The 24,572-nt window shown below is 42.7% G+C and overlaps 1 pseudogene; it reads right to left on the reverse strand.

The window, feature by feature from the left end:
* LOC104679215 overlaps positions 1–16,978 on the reverse strand; it is a 42,214-nt pseudogene extending 25,236 nt beyond the window's left edge.
* Positions 16,979–24,572: the final 7,594 nt, after the last annotated feature.

Below are 24,572 nucleotides of genomic sequence, written 5' to 3' on the forward strand. Positions count from 1 at the left end.
GAATGGATATGTCCTGGGGAAGGAAAAATTGCTGCCCTTTCCAAGAAGAAGGGAGTCCAAAGTCACTGGCATACCACCAGGTAGCTGGCTGGTCACCTTGAGACAGGGTGCCAGAGTAGGTGTCCAGTGTGAACTATGGTAGCCAGAAAAAATAGAAAAATTAGTCACTCAGCAGTGAAAGCTTTGATGATGGAAAGTCCATATTAATGAGCTTTCACATAACTTGAAGCCTTGCCACTAAGAATAATATATTCGTGGCCGGGCAAGGTGGATCACACCTGTAATCTCAGCACTTTAGGAGGCCAAGGTGGGAGGGTCACCCAAGGCCAGGAGTTCGAGACCAACAGGGCCAACATGGCGAAACCCCGTCTCTACTAAACACACAAAAATTAGCCGGGCGTGGTGGCCACCTGTAATCCCAGCTACTTGGGAGACTGAGGCAGGAGAATCACTTGCACCCGAGAGGCAGAGATTGCAGTGAGCCAAGATTGTGCCACTGCACTCCAGCCTGGGCAACAGAGCTAGACTCCGTCTCAAAAAAAAAAAAAAAAGATATTTGTTTATGAACACACCGCGTTGGCAAGGGGAAAAGGAGACTAACATTTAGACCTCAGGTGGTCTTGTTTCCTTATTTTAAAACTTCCTTTGCAATGGGATCTAAATAATCTTCTTGGCCTTCTTGGGATGTAGTGATGGGACATGCATGAGTTTGACATACATGTGGCTCAGAGCCAGTATTTCTACTGTTCCAAGTCTTGGCATTCCTTCCCCGACATCAGGGATTCTCAGCCTTGGCCCTGTGGTCATGTTGGGGCATCGTAGAGTGTTTCACAGCACTTCTGACCCCTACCCACTAGAAGACTGTGTACCCTGCCAGTTGTGACAGTCTAAACTGTCTGTGGACACTGCCCAGTTGTAAGAACCACTGCTCTACACCATCCCAAGGGGTTTCTTATCTTCACCCTGCAGTGCAGCCAACCTCATGGCCACAGGGTAAAGTAATCTCTCTCTTCTTTGAAGTTCATTGGCAACTGTAGTCCATCACCATCTATTTACCACTCACCATGAGCTGCTCTGTCTTATGAGCTGTCTTCTATGTGTGCTTGTATCATAGCCGATCCAGAATGTAACATCCTTGAGGAGAAAATTCCTCATCCGTGCAATAGCTCTCTATTACCCGCTGCAGTTGCCAGTAATCATTAGTTGCTTGAATCATTGATAGTGTTCCAATGTTCCATTTGATGTCAAAGGATATCTCAGATGACCCTTTTAGAATTGGTGCCCTTTGTGCAAAGAGAAAATTATAAACCTTAGACTTTGACTTAGCTCTTATTAAAAGTGAAGCCATAGGGGGAGAAAAACCAGGATAGTATTTCTTTGAGAGGGTAAGATGACCCATGAGGCAAACGCTTTTGAAAAGGAAGCTCTGAACTTGTTACCCTTGGACAGGGAAGAGGGAAAAGGGTGAAAAATATTTACTTGTCAGTCACCATAACGACACAAGGAGAAAAGAGCATTAGCCAAGTGGGGTGAAGCTCTGAACTTATTCTGATTTTTAGTATCATAAAGTTATGTTTCTGGCTAATTTTTTTTTTTTTTAATGAAGGGCAAAACATCCTCTTGTAATAATCAATTTTTAAGTGCAAATTTTTTTTGCCCACTCCTATGGAATTTAGCCTTTAACTTTGAGTCTAAGGTTACAAGTTTGTTGCAGGATACTGTATTTATTATATGTTTATTATAGGGAAATGCAACTTTTTAACTCATTTATTGTAAAAATTTAGTTTACCCACCTAAGTTTTAACTTATGCAATTGGCCTTCCATATGGCATCTGTTGATTGAACCACCCATGGATCAAAAATATTTGGAGGCTGGGTTGTGGTGGCTCATGCCTGTAATCCTAGCACATCGGGAGGTCGAGCCCAGGAGTTCGAGACCAACTTGGGCAGTATAACAAGACATCGACTATACAAAAATTTAAAATATTAGTCGGGGTTGGTGGTGTGCACCTGTAGTTTTGGCTACTTGGAGGGCTGAGATGGGAGGATTGTCTGAGCATGGGAAGTCGAGACTGCACTAAGCCTCGATAGTGCCACTGCACTCCAACTGGGTGTGGTGGCAGGCGCCTGTAATCCCAGCTACTTGGGAGGCTGAGGCAGGAGAATTGCTCGAACCCTGGAGGCGGAGGTTGCAGTGAGCTGAGATCACACCACTGCGCTCCAGCCTGGGCAATAAGAGAGAAACTCCGTCTCAAAAAAACAACAACAAAAAAAGAAATATCTTGAAAACAACTTCTCTCTACTGTCTCATCCTATGCTCACTTTCCAGGAGGCTATTTCTGTCACCAAGCATTATAGATAATCCCTATTTAATGAGTATAACCTGTATTTTATGATGATACTTTGTTTTTCACACAGTTTTATTAAAGAACTAAAAAATTCGGCCGGGCGCGGTGGCTCAAGCCTGTAATCCCAGCGCTTTGGGAGGCCGAGACGGGCGGATCACGAGGTCAGAAGATCGAGACCATCCTGGCTAACATGGTGAAACCCCGTCTCTACTAAAAAATACAAAAAACTAGCCGGGTGAGGTGGCGGGCGCCTGTAGTCCCAGCTACTCGGGAGGCTGAGGCAGGAGAATGGCGTAAACCCGGGAGGCGGAGCTTGCAGTGAGCTGAGATCCGGCCACTGCACTCCAGCCCGGGCGATAGAGCGAGACTCCGTCTCAAAAAAAAAAAAAAAAAAAAAAAAAGAACTAAAAAATTCATTTTAAAACTCCATACTTTAAATATGTTACATAAGTTAGACAATAAAACTAGAAATCATCCACTGACTGGCCAGGTGCAGTGGCTCATGCCTATAATGCCAGCACTTTGGGAGGTGTCAAAGTGGGAGGATTGTTTGAGCCCAGGAGTTCGAGACCAGCCTGGGCAACATAGCAAGACCCTGTCTCTACTAAAATAAAATTAAAAATTTGATTTTAAAAGAGGGTTCATCCACTGACCATGCAGGCTAGCTGATGTTTGGTGAGAACCTAAAAGGAAAGGAGATTCCATAAATGGCTGATGGGGGATACAATTGTCCCAGCTATACGGTTTGCTGTGACAGTCACTCGCATTAGCAATATCAAGAAATGGAGAAAGCTGGGCTGGGCGCGGTGGCTCATGCCTGTAATCCCAGCACTTTGGGAGGCTAAGGTGGGTGGATCACTTGAAGCCAGGAGTTCAAGACCAGCCTGGCCAACGTGGTGAAACCCCGTCTCTATTAAAAATACAAAAGTTAGCTGGGTACGGTTGGTGGCACGCACCTGTAATCCCAGCTACTTGGGAGGCTGAGGCAGGAGAATCACTGGTCATAAAACATGTTTCTTGAAAAGTAAGAAATGATGTAATGCATGTCTCAATTAAATAACTGTCTTTGTTTCTCACTTCTGTAATATGCTTCCCCCTGCACAGATCTCCCCCCGCCCCAAAAAATGCTTAAGAGGAGGTAACCAGACTCTTTGTTCGAGGCTCAGTCCTTTGGATGTTAATCTGACTGAGTTGGTACACCTAAATAATTAAATAATTCCTCCTCAACCCCTTGATCTCTCTGATTCCTTAATTATCCTGCTGCACGTGAATAGACAGAGATTGGCAAAATGGATTTAAAACAAATAAACAAAACAGGATCCAGCTATCTGCTCTCTACAGAAGATTCACTTTAGATTTAAGGGCACACATAGACGGAAAATGGAAGGATAAAAAGATTCCATGCAAATAGTAACCAAAAGACAGTAGGGGTGGCTATACTAAAAAAAAATAGACAAATAGACTTTAAGTAGAAAACTGTCACAAGAGACAAAGAAGAATATTGAATAATAATAAAGGTTTAAATTCACCAAGAAAACATAACAATTATAAATATGTATGCAATAAATATCAAATTTCCTATATATGAAGCAAACATTGATAGAATTAAAGGGAGAAATAGACAGCTCTACAATAATAGTAAAACACGTCAGTACATCACTTTCAATAATGGATAGAACAATCAGACAGATGGTCAATAAGAAAATAGAAGACTTGAACGACACCACAGGCCAACTGGTTCTAAAAACATCCATAGAACATTCCACCAAACAACAGCAGAATATATATTCTACTCAAGTGCACATAGAACATTCTCTAGTATACGTTAATATATTAGGTCACCAAACAAGTCCTAAAAATTTGAAAAGAATGAAATCAAACAAAGCATCTTTTCTGATCACAACGGAATTAAACTAGAAATCAATAGCAGAAGTAAAACTGGAAAATTTATAAATATGTGGAAATTAATTAACACAGTCTTGAGCAACCAAAGGTCAAAGAAGAAATCACAACAGGAATTAGAAAACATCTTGAGACTAATGAAAGTGAAAATCAAAATACAGCATATCAAAACTTATAAAATGCAGTGAAAGCAGTGCTAAGAGGAAAATATGTAGCTGGAAATGCTTACATTAAAAAAAAAAAAACTCTCAAATCAACAACAACCTAAGTTTACACCTTAAGAAACTAGAAAAAGAAGAACAAACTAAATCCAAAGCTAGCAAAAGGAAGGAAACAATAAATATTAGAAGAGCAATAAATAAAATAGAGAATAGAAAAACAATTTAAAAAATAAAAATCCAAGAGTTCTTTCTTTGAAAGTATGAACAAAATTATAAGCCTTTAGATACACTTAGAAAAGAGACAAGACTCAAATTACTACTACCAGAAACGAAAGTGGGAATGTAAGTACTGATGATTTACAGGAGAGTACTACGAACAACTATTATCCCAACAAATTGGATAACCTAAAAATTGAAAATGAAGGAATGCTTCCTAACTCATTCTGTGAGACTAGCATTACCCTTAATGTCAAAGCCAGACAAAGACAATACAAGAAAACTACTGACCAATAATCCTTATGAATATTAATGTAAAAAACACTCAACAAAATACTAGCAAACCAAATTCACCAGCATACCGAAAGGATTATACCCCTCGAGAAAATGGGATTTTTTTTTTCCTGGAATACAAGGATGGTGCAGCATATGAAAATCAATCAATTAAAAAGTGAATTACCACATGATTCAGCAATTTCACCACATGATTCAGCAATTTCACTTCTGAATATATACCCTGTGCAGGCTGAAGCAACTCCATCTTAGATGCTCATATGCCACATTACCTTCTGATTAACTCCAAATCTGGGAAGGCCTCTGAGATTTCCAATTTGTCTATTGCCCCTTGTGTAAGACCACCTACTCACCGTAAATCAGGGCAAATTCCTACCCATTCCCTCTGAAGCACAGATGCCCCTCCCCTGTGGTATATAATCCCTGGGTCTGGGGGTAACCGTGAAGGGATCTACCATCTTGTCTCACTGCTGCGGGAGACACAAACATAGCTTCTTCTCACAAATCTCTATTAAATGTTTCTTTCTAAGAAACTGGATTTGTCCACCTCTTGAGCCTCTCAGCTTCCTTGGACTTTGGGGTAGGTTTGCATAGACCTGCCCATTGTGAAACACACCTCCCAATAACTGAATGCAGGGATTCAAACAGATATTTGTCCATGCATGGGAACACTATACACAATAGTCATAAAGTCGAAGCAGGCTGGGTGCAGTGGCTCACACCTGTAATACCAGCACTTTGGGAGGCCGAGGCAGGTGGATCACTTGAGGTTAGGAGTTTGAGATCAACCTAGCCAACATGGTGAGACCCCATCTCTACTAAAAATACAAAAATTAGCTGGGCCTGGTGGCATGTGCCTATAATCCCAGCTACTCAGGAGGCTGAGGCAGGAGAATCGCTTGAACCCGGGAGGCAGAGTTTGCAGTGAGCCGAGATCATTCCGTTGCACTCCAGCCTGGGCAGCAGAGCTAGATTCCATAAAAAAAATAAAGTGGAAGCAGCCCGATTCTCCATCAATAGCTGAATGAATAAACAAAATGTCGTAGATACATGCAATGGAATATCATTCAGGAATTGTAGTCATTATTCTTTTTGATGCTCAACTTGACTCTTTCACCAGTGAGAGTCCCTTTAAGTCAGCTGTGTTCACCGTATTTTATAGCTTCCTTGCTTTCTGGCACAAAAGTTGCAGGCTTATCTGCAATACAGTATTTGTTGATCTAGACCTTGAATTTGTCATTTCTTCATAGGTAAAAATGGTATTTAGAAATACCAATCTGCTTGCTATTTGATATTGCTAAAGGATATCACTACTTTTAGATCCTTTCAGTGCACGTGAATTCATATTGCTAGTCCCAATTCAAATGTAACATTATAGGATTTATTATCACCTTACTACTTTTATTTTCATGTATATTTTCTTTTACACTGAAAACATTGATGCAAGTGCTATGTGTGTCTGTCATTTTCGAAAGTCATTTCCATGAAGATCTATAATTTATAAACATATTTAAGTGAAATAATTTTAGTGCAAGACTGGGCACAGTGGCTCACGCCTGTAATCTCAGCACTTTGGGAGGCCAAGGCAGGCAGATCACCTGAGGTTGGGAGTTCGAGACCAGCCTAACCAACATGGTGAGAGAGAATCCCCGTTTCTACTAAAAATACAAAAATTAGCTGGGCATGGTGGTGTGTGTCTGTAATCTCAGCTACCTGGGAGGCTGAGGCAGAAGAATTGCTTGAACCTGGTAGGCGGAAATTGCGGTGAGCCGAGATGGTGCCATTGCACTCCAGCCTGGGCAACAAGAGTGAATTTCCATCTCGAAAAATAAATAAATAAATAATTTCAGTGTAATTTACATAAAGCTTTTAGTAATGATGTTAACTATTTTCAACACATTTTCACTTAGGGGAAGATGCCTTTCCTGAATTGAAGCTCACTAAAGTAAGGAGAAATAGGCAGAACACATGAGGCCTCTCCAAAGTTATAAAGCTTTTGAAGATGAGGAAACTATAGTATGGGTCATTTAAAACTTTGAGTCAGTTTAACATTGCATTTTCTGAGTATTGGAAGTTGAGAAAGGGAGATGCTTCCTTCTTTATTCTCTTAATAAGAGGTTGTTATATCAGATTTGTAATCAAACATTACAAAATCTATTGCACTAAAGAGGATGTTTTCTAATTTTTGAGATGGGTCTCTATTTCACCCAGCCTGGCCTTGAGCTGCTGGGCCCAAAGGATGCTCCTGCCTCAGTCCTCCTGCGTAGCTGGGACTACAGACATGCACCACTGTGCCCAACTTGGGATTTTTTTTAAAAAATTATTTTAATAGCGTGAAGAGCTCCAGCACAATGAGAACAGAGCAACCAAAGAGGAAGTAGCCCTTTGCTGCAGAGAATCCAGGGGCACCTAAATCCTAGCCATGCATCCCTCCATGTGCTTGCATATATACTACCTGCACCAGATGAGGCCAGAAGAGAGAGAGAATTAGAAGAATGGAGGAGGAAGTAAAAAAAAAAAAAAAATGACTTTATAGAACAGAACCTCTGTTCTCAGCTCAGTTATACTTTTTAGCTTTAACTTTTTTGTTTGTTTATTTTTTGTAATTTTAATTTCTCTGCAGATATTTTTTATCTAATCTGTTTATTTATAAAATGATTTTTTCCTTTAAGTCCTTTAAGTCATGGGACATTTATACTAGCTGTTTTAATACCTTTGATGAAATCTGACATCTGGGCCATCTAGTGATCATATTTTCTAGTCCCATGAGCCTAAAGCATTTATTATCTTGCCTCTTACAGAAAAAGGTTGCCAACCCATGTTCTAGAGCATGGCCTTTATTCCTAAGGTATGGGATTTCTGTTGTTTTATATTGATGCATCAGGTGTTGTAAAAGTCATTAACTAACAGGGCCAGAACTTGGTCTTCCAGCAACTCTTAACCTCTAATATCTCTGTTCCACTCTCAACCCCATAGCAGCCACTATCAGATAATCCTTGATTTGTCTTTCCATGTGCATATAAATCCCATCCCTCTGCCAAAGATGTGCAGGAAACCCATTCAGATTTCTGCCTGGCAAGGATTTTCAGAAAACTCCCACACACAACTCTGCCTTTGTTCACCGTGCAGTTCCTTCTTTTCTAGTGTCCTGCTCTGCAGAATTCAGTCATATCAATAGCCCCAAACTCTAAAGTCCCTCCTCAGCTACATGGGACCACCAGGCTATGCTTGGGTTCCAGGTTCCTGCAATGCAGTCAGGAAATTGTTCCTAGAGAGAGTGCTGGGCAACTGTAGAAGTCGTTGTCTGAGTTTCCCTTCTCTCAGGGATTGCAGTCTATGTTGCTTTTGCCTAGTGCCTTGAAACCATTGCCCTATATATTTTGTCTAGTTTTACAGAATTTCCTGTTGTTGGCCAGGCACAGTGGCTCAAGCCTGTAATCCCAACACTTTGGGAGTCCAAGACAGGTGGATCACTTGAGGTCAGGAGTTCAAGATCAGTCTGGCCAACATAACGAAACCCTGTCTCTACTAAAAATACAAAAAATTAGCCAAGCATGGTGGCATGGGCCTGTAATGCCAGCTACTTGGGAGGCTGAGGTGGGAGGATCGCGTGAACCTGGAAGGTGGAGTTTGCAGTGAGCTGAGATGGCACCATGGCACTCCAACCTGGGTAACAGAATGAGACTCCATCTCAAAAAAAGAAAAAAAAAAAATTTCTTCTTGTCTTAAGGAAAGAGGAAAATGGAAATTTTTATAAAGGGAAATATTGTATTTTAAAGTCTGGTGAGGTCTGATACTATCATAGCCTGTCCTTGAAATAAGCTTACTATCATCATGGGGATATTATAAAAGAAAACAGGCTGGGCGCGGTGGCTCACGCCTGTAATCCCAGCACTTTGGGAGGCCGAGGCAGGCGGATAACGAGGTCAGGAGTTCAAGACCAGCCTGGCCAAGATGGTGAAACCCTATCTCCACTAAAAACACAAAAATTAGCCAGGCGTGGTGGCAGGCTCCTGTAATCCCAGCTACTCAGGAGGCTGAGGTAGTAGAATCGCTTGAAATGGGAGGTGGAGGTTGCAGTGAGCCAAGATCCCACCACTGCCCACTAGCCTGGGTGACAGAGCAAGACTTTATCTAAAAAAAAAAAAGAGAAGAAAAGAAAAGATGATTAATTCATCTGAAGTTCAATAATGTAAAATAGGAATATAATATTCTAATTCTGTTAGTTCAAGTCTTATACACCTTCATATCATACTTTTCCATAAGAACACATTTTAGCTTTGGATAACTCTATGCACCCTTAGTTATTTACCTGAAGAATGCTGAGAAGTCAAAATTGAATAAACTAAAGACATTTGACCTCAACTTTTTCCACTTAAAAAAAAAAATACAGTTTTATGTGGACCCATTACTCCAGGTATTGATGGTACTAATAGGATTTAAACTATTAATTGCATTTTGCCAGTATTCAGATAATGTGTTTTTAAGGGTCAGTATTACAAAAACTTTGAGGAAAAGCTAGAATGAGAGGTGGTCCTTTTGTTGCTATTTTAAGTATGAGTTTGGAAATGAGAAAGAATATGTGATATGATTATCTGCAACCTACTCTTATATCTAAAACATAAGTTTTAAAAAATTAATTATTTATATCTATCTCTATCTATCTATCTAAATATATATAGATTTTTTTTCAAGGCAGGGTCTTGCTCTGTCACCCAGGCAGGAGTACAGTGGTGCAATATTGGCTCATTACAACCTCCACCTCCTGGGCTCAAGTAATCCTCTTACCTAAGCCTCCTGAGTAGCTGGGACTATAGACATATGCCACCACACCCAGCTAATTTTTAAAAATATATATTTTTAATTATTTGTATCTTTGACAACATAAAAAAATCTTATTTTATGATAAGATTTGCCACTAAAAACCACTATGCAAAATAGTGGTTTCTGTAAAAAATTTAATGCTTAATATTTTTTATGTTATTTGACATTCCCAGAATATATGCCTAAGTCTCAGCTATGAAGAGACTATAAAAATTCAATGTTTTGACATATTAAATCATCCTCTCATCACATCATAGAGATGAGGAAAATGCAGCCAGAATGCTCCATGCCTCTCTTTGAGCTAGGTAGCAGCACATGGAGGGTCTGCCTTTAGACAACAGTTTTTCCCACAATGATGTGGACAGTAAGATATCAAGTTATTAGGAACTCTCAAACTTAGATTTGTTAATAATCAATAATCACAAACATTTGAGGAAAACCAACGTCCTGAGAGACAGTAATCTCTATACCTGAGGAGACTTTAACAAAGCAGAAGGGGGTTCTAAAATAACTATAGTTAATATTTTCGGAGGGCTAAGAGTCAATAACACCTGCAGAATGCAGACTGGATGATAAGAAAAGGTTTTACATGAGAAAAATAGCTTTTAAAGGTAAAAAATTCAACAGATGGGCTGAACAGCAGATAAGACACAGTCCAAGAGCAAATCAGTAAACTAGATAGAATATCAAGTGAAGGACTTCTTCGAGAATACAACACACAATGAGAGGCAACTTATGAGAGAAAAATTAAAAGATAGGAGGGACAGATCCTCGAGTTCCATCATTCCCAAGTTGCTTAGCTTATGTGACTGTCATAAGTAAAGACTGGCTTCTTGCTTTTCTTCTTAGCCCAAAATAAGTTATGTTAGCCAGCCTTTTCTCTTCCGTGGATTTGAGGTACTGCACAGCCCATTATAGGGGCCAAAGGCACTACCACACTTGAAGAGCTGAGACCACTGGAGGAGGTACCAGCCTGGCCAGAGTATGCCCTTTTTTTTTTTTTTTTTCTTTTTTGAGATGGAGTCTTGCTCTGTTGCCCGGGCTGGAGTGCAGTGGTGCAGTCTTGGCTCAATGAAGCCTCTGCCTCCCAGGTTCAAGTGATTCTCCTGCCTCAGCCCCCCGAATAGCTGGGATTAGAGCTGTGCACCACCACATCAGCTAATTTTTGTATCTTTAGTAGAGATGGGGTTTCACCATGTTGGCCAGGCTAGTCTTGAACTCCTGGGCTCAAGTGATCTGCCTGCCTTGGCCTCCCAAAGTGCTGGGATTACAGGCCCAAGCCATCGCACCCAGCCTTGTCCTCTTGTGCCACATGGTCTGAGGTGTGGTCCTGCTCTTTGTACCCTGGCCTGCTGCTCCTCCTTCCCAAGCCTCGGCCTTAAACTAAGGTTTGCTCCTGGAACAGCCCAAGTAAATGAGGCTTAGGAGGACCTCCCTGCATGGAGTCCCCAAAGTTCTTTAACTAAAATTTAGCCTGTCCTGGGACCACACAGAGCCCTGGCACTTGGCCAAGACTTTCAAATAATAGAGGCAGAAGTGCTTCTCTCTCTTTCACTCTTTAGCCTCATACCAACTGGGAGTTCTTAAAAGTTTCATTAGTAACTTCTAGGTGCAGCTTCTGCTGCATTTTCACTGAAAGCCCAACTAAGGGCTCTCACTATCATTACCATTTAAACACACACATAAGGGCAGGCATGGTGGGTCCCACCTATAATCTCAGCATTTTGAGAGGCCAAGGTGGGAGGATCGCTTTAAGCCAGGATTCAAGACCAGCCTGGGCTACTTGATGAGACCCATTTCTACAACAAAAATACACACACACACACACACACACACACACACCCCATACACACACATATAAACACACATATAAGCAATTAAATTTTAAAAATAAAACAAGCCAATGTATATGAACCCATTGGTGGCAGCCCAGGATGTGAACAAGACTAGGGTTCCCTAACTCGTGAACACCAACAGAGGCTGGGTGCAGAGACCAGTGACTCTGGAGCTTTGGCAGTTTCCACAATTGTGCAAACAAACTTGCTAAATTCTAGTGGACAACACGCTAACTCTGAGAGGGTCACAATCTGTCGGCACTGAAAGTGGAAATCAGTTTGAACTGCAAAAGGAAAAAGTGGCTCTGCTGTGAATCAGGCTCGGAGGACAGGCAGAGAGACCAGTTGCAAAGGTCACAAGAATCATCATTTCTCTAAGGCAGAAGTCCCCAAACTCCCGGGCTGCCGACTGGTACCAGTCTGTGGCCTGTTAGGAACCGGGCTGCACAGCCGGAGGTGAGCACGCATTTCCACCTGAGCTCTGCCTCCCGTCCGATCAGCAGCCACATTTGATTCTCATAGGAGCACGGACCCTATTGTGAACTGTACATGCGAGGAATCTAGGCTGCCTGCTCCTTATGAGAATCAAATTCCTGATGATCTGAGGTGGAACAGTTTCATCTGGAAACCCTCCTCCCTGCCACCCCACACGCTGTCCGTGGAAAAATTGTCTTCCACGAAACCGGCCCCTGGTGCCAAAAAAGTTGGGGACTGCTGCTCTAAGGTCATGCTGCAGTTTGAAATGCCATAAGGATCACAAAGATCCCCTCTTTGATTGACTACTGGTATATCACCAATGATGCCCCCAGACCTGCTTTGCGAATCTTGTCTGTTACTGGGGATACCCAACTGGAAAGGGTTTACGACAGCACCCACATCGTGATTAATCCCTGCTTCTATGAACCCCACTTTAGATACCACAACCAATCCAGAACTGATCTCTGCTTCCCTTAGATCTGCCTCAGACTCCTACAGTGGGATCCTAAACCTTGCTAAAGATGCATTTCTTCTCCCTCATTTCGAGCAGGATGCTATGGTTCCTATGGAATGTCCCGCTCACTGTACCGAGTTAAAAAGTTCGATTTGATCAGGCTGCAGGCCTGTTTCTGGTGGTCTTTGGAAGATTCGGCTTTAATACCTCTGAGAAATTTCCTGATAGACTGGGTCATGAAGGGGTGAGCCATTTCTCTGAGGCCTGTTATGCCACCTTCTAATCAGGAGGCACAGCCAAGATAAACCCTCCCAGGTGCCAGTTTCTCACAGGGCTCCAGGTGCCAGTTCTTCTTAGGACAACTCTGTTTTAATGAGTTCTTGACAAAAGAGTCCATCGATATTGGGTGCAAAGTGCAGTGATAAGTTATCCTAATATGAGGGAACAGTTTTTGGGTGCCAGGCATTTCCGTGTGTGTGCACACACCAAGTATTGTGATAAATGCCTGACAAAAATCTCAGAACAACCCTTTGAAACAGGTACTATTTTTTTTTTTTTTTTGAGACGGAGTCTTGCTCTGTTGCCTAGGCTGGAGTGCAGTGGCATGATCTCAGCTCATTGCAACCTCTGCCTCCCAGGTTCAAGCGATTCTCCTGCCTCAGTCTCCTGAGTAGCTGGGATTACAGGCGCCTGCCACCAAGCCCAGTTAAGTTTTGTATTTTTAATAGAGATCGGGTTTCACTGTGTTGGCCAGGCTGGTCTCGAACTCCTGACCTCAAGTGATCCACCCGCCTCAGCCTCCCAAAGTGCTGGGATTACAGGTGTGAGCCACCATGCCCAGCCTAAAGCAGGTACTATTATTATTTCAATTTCATCAATTGTGAAACAGGGACACGGAACAAGAAGTAGCAAAAAGAAGAACCAAGATTTGAATCCAGAATGTCTGACTTCACATTCAGTCTTAACCAGTAAACATATAGACCTGGCTCCAGCTTCAGCTCTGCTGTAACCTTGCCACAATATTGGATAGGCTGCTTATGCCTAAGGTTCAGGCTCTTTGTCTGCAAATTAGGGATGTTCCAGGACATTTGATTCCCAGGCCATTCCTGTGAACTCCATTTTGGAAATTCAACTACTTACTTGACCTTATATCAAGAACTGTGAAGGGTCTGAGACTTTGCCCAACCTGCTGGTAAAGAAGCTAGGCTGCCATAGTTTCTTGGATGCTGACAGAAAGCACAAGGTGTTGAAGTCAGAAATAAAGAACTTTATTCCTCATAGCACAGCAGGCAGCACGAGCTTCCTATTCATGTCAGTTCCTCTGGCTCCCCACATAACAGAGAGCAGCTCAGGTGGAAGCTGCACATGCAGTAGGTCTGCATGACAGTGAGGAACTCTGAGCACTGGGAACCCAAGCCTTTTAAAATTGACAGCAGGCCAGTGCGGTGGCTCATGCCTGTAATCCCAGCACTTTCGGAGGCTGAGGTGGGTGGATCATTTGAGGTCAAGAATTCAAGACCAGTCTGGCCAACATGGTAAAATCCTATCTCTACTAAAAATACAAAAATAAAATAAAATAAAATAAAATAAAATAAAATAAAATAAAATAAAATAAAAAATCAGCAGGACGTGGTGGCACGCACATGTAATCCCAGCTACTTGGGAGGCTGAGACAGGAGAATCACTTGAACCTGGGAGATGGAGGTTGAAGTGAGCCGAGATCATGCCACTGCACTACAGCCTGGGCAACAGAGTGAGACTCCATCTCAAAAAAAAAAAAAAATTTTTTTTTTGACAGTAAGCCTGTCTGATCTTTCCCTAGAGGGTGACATGATCTTCATTGCACTAGGCAGTAAACAAATCTGCCCTCTGCTTTGGAAAGAGACATTCCCTCTATAGTCCAGGAATGTTTACTATGTTAACATCACTGAAAATAGAGTCTAGAACAAAGGCTTTCAGTGCCTCTGCTTACAGAATGTGCAGAAATGGAGCAACTGATGGAGAATTGTCTCCAAACAATATCCATTTCTTATTTCTACACTCTTGGCTTCTGGTGAATTTCGTTATAAGTTAGCCACTTTGTCAGCCACCTTGATTGCTCTGACCAATAGAAGCTGGGACCGAATGTATTCATTTTATCTGACTCAGCATTTAAAACTAGAATCCACAGGACCCAAGCAGCAGGATGAGGCCAACTTACAGTATTGACCTCAACCATTTCCCCCAAGATCCTGGACCGACCCAGCTAAACAAATCTCGTAAACCATCATTATCACTAAGGTTCTGCACTGACCTGTCCACGAGGTTTGAGGCATTAGCTCAGGTGCAGCATAATTATTAGTGAGGCACAGTCTCCGCCTTGGCCCACAAGGAAGAAATCGGGAGCAATTCTGACACCCGGCTGACGGGTCGAGGTTGACCTGACAGGTCCAAAGTGGTGATAATTAAAGTCAGGGACAAATTTGTACCATTTTTTCTAACTAGATGACTCCCATAGTAGAGAAAACAGCCTGTAACGTATGCATTAAAAGAGGTCAGTTGGCCAGGTGTGGTGGTTCACACCTGTAATCCCAGCATTTTGGGAGGCTGAGGCAGGCAGACCACCTGAGGTCAGGAGTTCAAGACTAGCCTGGCCAACGTGGTGAAATCCTGTCTCTACTAAAAATACAAAAATTAGCTGGGTGTGGTGGCACACGCCTGTAATCCCAGCAACTCAGGAGGTTGAGGCAGGAGAATCACTTGAACCTGGGAGGCAGAGGTTGCAGTGAGCTGAGATCGTGCCACTGCACTCCAGCCTGGGCAGCAGAGTGAGACTCTGTCTCAAAAAAAATAAAAAAATAAATAACAAAAATAAATAAATAAATAAAATGGGTCAGTTATCCCCCTGGAAGTTCCACCAAGACACCAAGAATAGCCTCATTTTGGAGAGATCTCTGCAGTTATCTTAGTATTTAATTCCCTCATGGTGTTTTCTTAAATACTCTTAAGGTCTCTTAGGCCGACCCCTAAAATGCAAATCCATGTATTTTGGAAGGAAGCCAAATGAATGCATGGCTTCCACACCAGAAGTGCAGTGTCAGGGACCAAAAACTAACAATTGTTGGCATCCCCCAAGTAAGACCCATATCAGTTGAAGGGCATAGGTTGACTGCCTCCAATATGGCTTCCTGGCAGGCTGGAAAACCCTAGAGTTCCCAGCTTAGTTTGAGTAATTGAGTCCTTGTTTTGCTTCAAGTCCAGTTTATCCAGTTGGCCCATGTCACCAACCAGGCAGTGTTCATCTACCCAAGGGATGGCCAAGCAACATCTACAGAAACAGGGGTGGGGAAGATGACCATAGGTGTTGACAGGTGTTTTGTGTGGGAGGTGCAGGAGTTGGGCCATCCCCTGCAGTGGCCTTTTAGGTCTGATGAAGAGGCACAACAAACAAACCATGGTTAGAGCTATCTGGCAGGGGATGGTAGATACAACAGTCAGTTAAATGTAAAGGGCTTGTCAGGGTTTAGGAGACCCGCACCAGGGCATTTTCCTACGTGAGGATGGCTTCAGGTACATTTCTGAAAGGCAAAAGATCGTTAATGTCAATCCCTCCCCAGTACCACTCGGGGTCAAGGGTGTTCCCTCCCCAGGTACCTGAGTGTTGCTCTTCCCCCACCGTCACACGCTCAGTGAGCCTACCCAGTAGCTAGAACTTCACCTTTTTACAATCATCTCCCACCCACACCCAGACCTTCTATCTTGAATGGTCATGTACAGCAGGGACAAAGGCATCTTTTTAAGACTTACAGAGGTTTACCATATACTCCACACCTTGGCCCACACAGGTCATTATAGAGACATTCTGCAAACAATAGACTCAAACAAGTGGTCATTACCTTCAGAAAGGCAGGAAGTGGCTGGGCAAGGTGACTCACACCTGTAGTCTCAACACTTTAGGAGGCCAAGGTAGGAGGATCCCTTGAGCCCAAGAGTTTGAGACCAGCCTGGGCAACATAGTGAAACCCCGTCTCTATAATTTTTTTTTTTAATTAGCTGGATATGGTGGCATGTACCTGTACTCCCAGCTACTCAGGAGGCTGAGGGGGAGAATCACTTGAGTCTGGGAGGTTGAGGCAGCAGTGAACTATGATGGAGCCACTGCACTCCAGTGTGGGCAACAGAGTAAGACTCTGTCTCTAAAAAAAATAAAACAAAAAAAGGAAAGGAAGTTTGGTAGATCTAGGGACCAAGAAAGCAAGAATCAATGGATCATCAGAGTAATGGAACACCAACAGTCCCTTTTCATTCTTAGTTTGAATTCTCAAGGTTCAGTTTCAGAACTTTTAATTTCGGCCTACTCTGATTCACTTGTCCACATTCACTTAGTTCTACTAAGACCGCCTGCAACTGGGGATGGCAGTACCCCACAGGGACAGGAAAAGTATATTGGTTTAGCAAACTCAACAAATGTCCATTATAGGAGGTCATGTTTCAGTCACATTTTTCCATTAACAACCTTTTGACCTTTTGACTTGTAAAGAAAGAATGAGTCACAACTCTCGTTAAAGGTGGTAAGGGAGACTTTATTCAAGGTGGGCTTTGACAGTGGGGTTTTGTAGTAAGGGAGAGTAACTGGGCTCAACCCTGAATACAAGAACCAGTGGAAATTTATAGCCAAGGAGTATGGTAAGTGTCAGTGGATTGAAAATTACTGAGAGAAAACACCAGGGATAAGTTGGGATTCTGGTTAAACCACCTTGGCAGGATGATTGTGTAAGGCAGGCAAGGGTGACAAGATATTGAGGGTGGGGGATAAGGAATTTGATCAGCTATCAAGGAGGATCAGATAGGCTGGGCATGGTGGCGCACACTTGTGGTCCCAGCACTTTGGGAGGCCCAGTGGGGCGGATCACTTTAGGTCAGAAGTTGGAGACCAGCCTGGACAACACGGAGAAACCCCGTTTCTACTAAAAACTGAGTCTTGTTTCAAAAACAAAAACAAAAACAAAAAGGATGATCAGATAGCAAGTGTGAAGGATTTTCACTAAACTGACGTGGCAGGATTCTTGCTAAAACTGGATTAAGTGGGTAGAGTCACTGGACAAAGGACAGAGCCCAAAGTTGGTGATTGGTTAAAGGAGAGAGTCTTTGTCATGACTCATCCTGTTTTTTGCAGCCACACATTTCATTAATTCTTTTATCAAACACACAGTAAGTGAGGAGTATTAAAACAGTAAAAACAACAACATGCAAGCACTCTGGCAGAGACATGGGCAGTGCAACAACCTGCCTTGTTAGGTTTAGAATACATGATTCCAGGTCTGGGCTCAGTGGTTTATGCCTGTAATACCAACACTCTAAGAGGCCAAGGCAGGAGGACAGCTTGAGGTCAGGAGTTTAAGACCAGCTTGATCAATATAGCAAGACCCCGTCTCTACAAAAAAAAAAAAAAAAAAAAAAAAAATTTAATTAGCCAGGCATGGTGGCAGGCACCTGTAGTCTCAGCTACTCTGGCGGCTGGGGCAGGAGGATCGCTTGAGCTCAGGAGTTGGAGGTTACAATGAGCTGTGATTAGTCCACTGCTCTCCAGCCTGAGTGACAGCACAAGATTTTCTCTCGAAAAAAAAAAAACCAAACAAACAAACAAAAAAAACCATGATTCCATGATTGAGTTATTACCACCACTTAATTAATTGACTTAATTGAAATTAAGACGAAGAATAACTCAGAACAACATCTTTTGAATAGAAGAATATGTGGACTATCTAGACCTGTACTGTCCCATACCGTGGCCAGTAGCCACACGTGGCTAGTGAACACCTGAAAAGTGGCTGAATGCTGCTGAAGTGGCAAGTCAGTGGGCCTGAGCGGGAGGCCAGGAGAGCACCACCCACAAAGGCCCCAAAGGGCATAGCTGCCCACAACTAGTCTAAACTGAGATATGCTATAAACTTAAATTTAAAACACACAGTGGCTTTCAAACACTTAATATGACCAAATCAGGCAATACTGCATTCATAATCATCAGAAAAATGCAAATCAAAATTACAATGAGATATAATCTCACCTCAGTTTAAATGGCTTTTGTCAAAAATGGAATAACAGAAGCTGATGAGGATGCAGAGAAAGGGAACTCCTCATATACTGTTGGTGGGAATGTAAATTAGTACAGCCACTATGCAGAACAGTATGGATAGTCCTAAAAAAACTGAAAATAGGCTGGGCACAGTGGCTCACTCCTGTAATCCCAGCACTTTGGGAAGCCAAGGTGGGTGGATCACCTGAGGTCAGGAGTTCGAGACCAGCCTGGCCAACATGGTGAAATCCTGTCTCTACTAAAAATACAAATTAGCTGGGTGTGGTGGCGTGCGCCTGTAATCCCAGTTACTGAGGAGGCCGAGGCAGGAGAATCACTGTAACCTGGGAGGCTGAACCCACCACTGCACGCCAGCCTGGGCAACAACAGCAAAACTCTGTGTCCAAAAAAAAAAAAAAAAAAAATACTGAAAATAGAACCACCATATGATTGATCCAGCAATTTCACTCTTGAGTATATACCTAAAAGAAAGGAAATCAATATATCAAAAAGACGTTAGCACTCCCATGTTTATGGAGGCACTATTCACAATAGCAAAAACATGGAATCAACCTAAGTGCCCATCAATGGATGACTGGTAAAGATAACATAGTATATTTACACGATGGAATATTATTCAGCCATAATCCTGCCATTTGCAGCAACATGGATGGAACTGGAGGTCATTATGCTAAGTGAAATAAGCCAAGCACAGAAAGACAAATATCACATGTTCTTACTCATATGTGTGAGCTAACAAAGTGAATCTCATGGAGGTAGAGAGGAGATTAGTGGTTACCAGAGACTGGGAAGGAAGGGTGGGGAGTGAAGAAAAGTTTATTAATGGCTACAAATACAGTTTGATCAAAGAAATAAAGTCTATAATAATCTATTGTATATTTCAAAATAGCTAGAAGAATTCAAGTGGTTTGAGCATAAACAAAAGACAAATATTTAAGGTGATGGATACCCCAAGTATGTTAATTTGATCTTTACAAATTATATGAATGCATTAAATTATCACATGTATCCTGAAACTACGTACATCTATTATACATCAATACAATTTTTTTAAATGAATTTATACCCACTCCAAAGTGTGTCCTTTAGAGTCTTAGCCTCTCAATTTTGCTGTTTGGCTCCTTCCATTCTTGAAATCCCAACACAAATCTCACCCCTTACCTGAGTCTCATAAGCTAACCAACAACTTCACTGTCAAAGACCAAAGTGATTCATTCAAAGCTATTTGATTTTGAGTGGTTATAAAGTGCCAGGTGCTGTTCTAGGTGCTGGTAACACAGCAGTGAATGAAACGGGCCAAGACCTTGCTCTCATGGAGTCCATGTATTAGCAGGCTTACTCCTCGGAATTTTCATGTTTACTCTTCCTTCCATTTGTTTGTTTGTTTGTGGGTTTTTTTTGAGATGAGGTCTCACTGTTGTCACCCAGGCTGGAGTGCAATGGCGTGATCTTGGCTCACTGCAACCTCCACCTCCCAGGTTCAAGTGATTCTCTCACCTCAGCCTCCCCAGTAGCTGGGACTATAGGTGTGCGCCACCATGCCCAGCTAATTTTTTGTATTTTTAGTAGAGATGGGGTTTCACCATGTTGGCCAGGCTGGTCTTGAACTCCTAACCTCAAGTAATCTGCCTGCCTCGGCCTCTCAAAACACTGGGATTACCGGTGTGAGTCACTGCGCCTGGCCTATTCTTCCTTCCATTTATTGGGCTGCTCTGTTGAGTGATCCTTCCATATATGGGTATGTATGACATTACGGTATGCAGGGGGAAATCCTTGTCTTATAAATATTATAGACTTACGGTAAATGTTGTTGAGAATTGCAGTTTTGTCTGGGAGGATATCTCAGGTGGATACCTTGGAGCTGGTTCTTTTGAAAATTCTCTTGGAGAGCTGGTTCATACTCTCTGAGTCAGTACCTTTCCTGAAGAGGGCAGCAACCTGAAAGGTGATAAAACTGGCATTCTTGCATCATGAAAAAGGATTACAAAGCCTTAAATACAGGTCTGCTATTCAGCTGTCAAAAAGTCCACAAGGCAGCCAAATGTGTGTAGCCAACTAATGGAACCTGTCAGCTCAAGGAGGCGGGGAGGCTATCATCCCCAAAAGCAATGGGAAATTCCTGTAGTTAATGATTCTCCTTGACATATGCTTGACAATGGCCTTGGTTCATTTATTATAGTGGTTAAGTAATTGTACAAATTAAGAAGCTTGCTCTGGGCACTTACAGTTTCATGATACAATCAAGGGTATTGTTTGCTATTAAAATTTTGTGGGTTCCTGATCTAGGAATCAGCTAATGAATCAGCTAATTCTGTATTAGTGTCAAGGTAATGAGATGAAAGTGTAACAAACGGCCGGGTGCAGTGGCTCACGCCTGTAATCCTAGCACTTTGGGAGGCCAAGGTGGGTGGATCACTTGAGGCCAGGAGTTCGAGACCAGCCTGGCCAACATGGTGAAACCCCATCTCTACTAAAAATACAAAAATTAGCTGAGTGTGGTAGTGTGCACCTGTAATCCCAGCTAAGGGAGGCTGAAGCAGAGAATTGCTTGAACCTGGGAGGCGGAGACAGCAGTGAGCCAAGATTGTACTACTGCACTTCAGCCTCGGCAACAGGGTGAGACTCCATCTCAAAAAAAAAAAAAAAAAAAAACCAAAACCAAACCAAAACAAAACAAAACCAAAACCAAAAAAAACGGCCAGGCAGGGTGGCTCATGCCTGTAATCCCAGCACTTTGGGAGGCCAAGGTTGGAGGATCACTTGAGGTCAGGAGTTCGAGACCAGCCTGGCCAACATGGAGAAACCCCATCTCTACTAAAAATACAAAAAAAAAAAAAAAAAATTAGCTGGGCATGGTGGTGTGTGCCTGTAGTCCCAGCTACTCAGGAGGCTGAGGCAGGATAATCACTTGAATCCAGGAGGCAGAGGTCGCAGTGAGCCCAATATTGCACAACTGTGCTCCAGCCTGGGTGACAGAATGAGACTCCATCTCAAAAAAAAAAAAAAAAAAAAAGCATAATAAACTATTTGTACTTCCAGCAGTAAGCTGAACTCTGATAAGTGAACCAACTGGGGTCTGGTAACTACCTTAATCTGTATGGTATAATAGAGATATGACAAGAAATAAGGCTTCTGAAGAGCCTGATGATTTTGAGTTGGGCATAAATTGCAATTTGTACTTGGTGGTAAGATTTCTGCTATTTACTTTCTCCTTTCTTTGGCAAGTACACAGGATAAAAAGTAACTAGAATGAGTCAACTGTTTTTCTTCAATGTTTATAGAACCATAAAACTCTCAAGTTGGCTTTACTAGACAGGGTTAGATAAATTTGGGATAAAGTTAGAATGATTTGCATTCCTAAAAGAGGACACAAAACAAGAAATGTCAGTTTAAAGAAAGCCCATTTTTATAACTAACATATCGACTAGGCTAGAGATTAATGAGTGCTGTTCAGAATAAAAAAACTTAATAAACTCGATGACTGGAAAACTTCTTCCATCATTCTCCCTTTTGTTCCACAAACCATCTTATTCAGCACAAGATGCTTTGCAGAATTGCAAAACATCAGGAAGTCAGTTAACATAACTGGGCTGTTAGCATTGCTTTTAAATGCCAGACCACTCCACACAGCACGCCTACTAACCTTTGGGAACTAGCCACATTCTTGGAATATGCTCGACCCCCAAGAGTAAGAGGGACCACCGGGGACTTGCTCTTCTTCCATGGTTCCCCACTCTTCTCTCACAAATAACACCTCGGACATTGCAGATTAATTACAACTTTCAGCAACTAGGAACCGCCACCAGAGTACAAAATAGATGGTGAACGGAAAGAAGAGAAATGCCCTGCCTTTTCAAGGCAGAGCCAAACTTAGGAGCACACTGAGGACACTGCAGTCACTTTACAGAATCAGACACTTGCAACCCTGTAAGCACTTGCACAGAGATTCAAGAAGACAGAATGGGAAAGAGAACAGAGGGGCTTCAGTTTCATGGAAATAGAGACCAAACCTCTTTTTTTTTTTTTTTAATTTTTATCTCACCATTCTAGACCCAGGTGACAGCACAGTGCCTGGAACAGAATAGAGTAAGCGCCCCTAACTGACCTCCGTTGCTATTTTTACTGCTACAGGTTGCACAGTGAGTACATGCTGAATGCTGCTGAAGTGGCAAGTCAGTGGGCCTGAGCAGGAGGCCAGGAGAGTACCACCCACAAAGGCCCCAAAGGGCATAGCTGCCTACAACTTCCTCACACTGCATTGCAGCAGGGCCCTTTTCACTTAATGCCATGAAGATTCATTCCATTAGGTTAAAAACAGTGAGGCAAGTTTAGCAAGTCCAATACTACATCAGGCATAGTGTATTGTTAGAATTGCAGTCTTGCCAATGGCTAGGCGTTTACATCACTTAAGAAGATAGCTCCTACTCCAGGAGCAGTGGCTCACACCTGTAATCCCAGCACTTTGGGAGGCCGAGGCGGACGGATCACTTGAGGTCAACAGTTCGAGACCAGCCTGGCCAACATGGTGAAATCCTGTCTCTACTAAAAATAAAAAAAAAGTTAGCTGGGCATGGTGGCACATGCCTATAATCCCAGTTACTCAGGAAGTTGAGGCAGGAGAATGAATGGAACCCAGGAGGCGGAGGTTGCAGTGAGCCCAGATCGCGTCACTGCACTCCAGCCTGGGTGACAAGAGTGAAACTCCATCTAAAAACAAACAAACAAAAACAACAACAACAAAAAGAAGAAGACAGCTCTTTGGATCTGCCTCTCCAAATCTTTGGTTCCAGCACTGGCACTCCATTTACAATCATATAGAATTTCTTGGTATCACAGAAAAAACTCATCAGACAAAAACCAAATGCTGTTTTCTGATTTAAAAATTTAGGCTGGGCATGGTGGCTCATGCCTGTAATCCCAGCACTTTGGGAGGCAGAGGCAGGCAGATAGCTTGAGTTCGAGACCAGCCTGGGCAACAGCAACATGGCGAAAGCTGGTCTCTAAAGAATATATGTACACATACATATATATATAAAATATTTGTATACACATATATATGGAAAAAATTGGCACATGTCTGTAATCCCAGCTACTCAGGAGGCTGAAATGGGAGGATCCCTTGAGCCCGGAAGGTGGAGATTGCAGTGAGCCATAATTGTGCCACCCCACTCCAGCCTTGGTGACAGAGACTCTTCTCAAAAAAAAGATTTAAAAGAAACATGTAGTGCATTTTCTCTCATGCACACACATCCACATGCACACACACTTGCAAAATCAAAAACAACCAAACCCTCCCGTTCCAATGGCTCCAGTCTTCTCTAGGCCTGTTGCTGTTCCACCTCCATACTGCTCCCTGCTCCACCTCAAAGCGCCTTCTGTGACGGAAGGAGAACAACTGGAGGCACCTCCTGCTGGCCTCCTGTGAGTCTCCTACCAGCACACTCTGCCCTGGGCATGCGGTCCCAGGGGCTTGCCAGGTTTCTCTTATTGGTCAGAGTTGATAGAGCTGGTCCACCGTCCGCAAGGGGAAATGAAAAGTATCTGCCTCTCACTGGTGGTTGTCTTGCACCTGACATATAGGATGGTCAGCCCAACTAGCAGACCTGGAGCCAAAGGACCTGGGTCTGGTTATGGATAAAATAAACTCACTGTGGGGCTTGGGACACATGCTACCATAACACACCCACGAGACACACACATGCGCGCACACACACAAAACTACAAATATGATAATTCAGCTGAATTATATTGGTGGTGTCTTGATACCCAAATTCGAATGCCGGCTTCATTTTGGAGTAGCAACTTTACCACCTCCCTGCATCCCATCTATTTCAGTATCGCACCAGGACACCCTCATACCTCAACTCCTGCCAAGCCAACAACAAAAATCCATGACTCCGGTCCTACCTCTCAAGCTTTATTCATTACCTCCTAAATCTGGTAATCCCACCCTCATTTTCTTCCCCCCCAAAACCCACCACTTCC

The sequence above is a fragment of the Rhinopithecus roxellana genome, chromosome 8 (genome assembly GCF_007565055.1).
Source record: "Rhinopithecus roxellana isolate Shanxi Qingling chromosome 8, ASM756505v1, whole genome shotgun sequence".
NCBI lineage: Eukaryota > Metazoa > Chordata > Mammalia > Primates > Cercopithecidae > Rhinopithecus > Rhinopithecus roxellana.